The sequence below is a fragment of the Athalia rosae genome, chromosome 3, assembly GCF_917208135.1.
Source record: "Athalia rosae chromosome 3, iyAthRosa1.1, whole genome shotgun sequence".
NCBI classification, from domain to species: Eukaryota; Metazoa; Arthropoda; class Insecta; order Hymenoptera; family Athaliidae; genus Athalia; species Athalia rosae.
In genome coordinates, this window is record NC_064028.1 from 11383831 (window position 1) to 11385997 (window position 2167).

The 2167-nt window shown below is 45.4% G+C and overlaps 1 non-coding gene across 1 annotated transcript; it reads right to left on the minus strand.

Moving 5' to 3' along the window:
- Positions 1-426: 426 nt before the first annotated feature.
- LOC112694876 lies at positions 427-581 on the minus strand. The gene has a single exon (XR_003150235.2). It is a non-coding gene; the product is annotated as a 5.8S ribosomal RNA (ribosomal RNA).
- Between the last annotated feature and the right edge of the window lie 1586 nt (positions 582-2167).

A 2167-nucleotide genomic window follows, 5' to 3' on the forward strand; every position in this document is an offset into this window, starting at 1 on the left:
GATATTTTTTTCACTTTCCCTCTCGTCAACCCGACAAACGACACGCGCGCACCACAACCGTCATCAATTCGACGATGGAGCGGTTGGCACGCGGGTCCTTTCTCTTACCAAATTTCTGCTAACGGCAACCCACTCGTCAAAACGGACAGCAACGCACGGTATCGCGCGGCTCGGATCGACGTTTCTCTCGACTATTATACTAGCGCTGGGACGCGACGACCGGCCACACAACCGCGACGCACCAACCCGCCGATTTCTGTGGTTGGCGCGAGTCGTACCGTGTCAGTCTCTCAAAATTGTTTGAGGCGACGCCGCGGGCTCGCGCGCAACTCGCGCGTGGACCACAACGGTGAACGCCCAATTCTTGCGCACGTGACCCTCGTTCCTCTTGCGAGGTGGGGCCACGCGTAGTGGTTTGTTTTGTAACGACCCTCAGCCAGACGTGGTCTGGGATATGTATCCGTGGACCGCAATGTGCGTTCGAAATGTCGATGTTCATGTGTCCTGCAGTTCACAAGTAGACGCGCAATTAGCTACGTTCTTCATCGACCCACGAGCCAAGTGATCCTCCGTTTAGGGTAATCGTTTTTGCACTTTGCATCGTGTCTCCGGCTGCACCTCGAGTCAAAACGGAGGGCTGAGGAGACACTTTGCTAATTGTCGGTTGTTACGCCGGCTCGTCGTGACGCGAAGAATCTTGCAAAAGAAATATGATCTCAATTGCTTTTCACGGGGCGAAACTTCGTTGCCAACGTTCTGCCGCGAAGAACGCGACGTCACCCCGGCGGAGCTAAACTCCAGTCGGAGCAGGTTACCTCGTGAAAGTATGGTAACTTTTTTTCATGTGTATCTTTCGCAAGTTCGGAAAGAAACAATTAAAAAAAAAAGGCATAAAAAAAACCGTTGGATCAATCGCGCACCACGCCTCGTACAAAGCGGGGGGATCGACCAAACGGTCAATTCAAACGCACACCAAGCATCCCGTTCAACAGACGCGGGCACTTGTTCGCCTCAGCAACGCGCACAATGTCGCCACCTCACACAAATCTGATCGACAAATGGCATCACGATCCGCATCGCTATCGTCCAGAATAGAAAGAGAGTGTTTCTCTTGTGCCCCCGGAGGTAGGTGTAATAGCAATGTCCTTATTTTTCGAGTGTTTTTCCCATAACCATAGATATTCTATGATAATAGTAGATAATTTGTAGACCAAAGTACTTTGTAGACTAGCTTTGGATTAGGCTTGGTTCTGCTTGACGCTTGACGAACGGCTGTGACTACATTTTTTAATTATGAAAATGGTACTTAAGTGAGGTATTCGCGATACTTTTACATGAATGAAGTTTTCAACGAACAGCAAATTGTATGCGGCATGATAATTCTGTCGTATCCGATAATGCCACATGCCAATGTTACTTGGAACACTCACTTATCTCTCCTCGCATCCTTATCTCTTCCGGCCCGATGCTTTCTTTTCAGACTCCCGCTTCCACCAGCCGCTTCAACCTTATCAACTGCCTGTTAATTCGTTAATTGATCTGTTAAGTTTTGCATTCTTGTATTTTTGTTGACAGCTATGCTGTTATTGTATTAATTTACCGATTCATCTCATACTTCTTATTGCTATGGGCAGTAAGGGTAGTCCCTAAATGGATCTAAAATTTCGAAAAAGTTCAATCAGCCCCGAATGGCGGAAACAGAAACTCCAATTTTTCCAGATTTTCATTCCATATTGTCGTCTCCCTACGTTGAATTCGATGTGAAAAATCAAGTTCACGATGTAAAGAATTAGAATTGTCGCAGGAGTGTCTTTTTTCGATTCATTGAAAATTGCACGATATTCGCTGATCATTTATAACGCGATCATTTACCGATCTTCATTTTCTGTTGGAAGATTGTTCTGCATTTACTATATTTACTCATCTCACAATACACGATCAATGTTAATAACTTTTGGCCTAGAATAAATTTAATATTGATCCTGAAGAGGCGATTGATCGGCTCGATGGAATCGTGTGAATGTAATACAACAATCTTTCAAGGAGAAGAAAATATAACAAAATATTTGCGATGCGAAGCATAAGTAAACAACGTGAAAAAAAACTATTGACCCATTTTGTCGATTTACCTTTTCTCCCGCAACACCGGCTTCACCCTTGTCTTCGT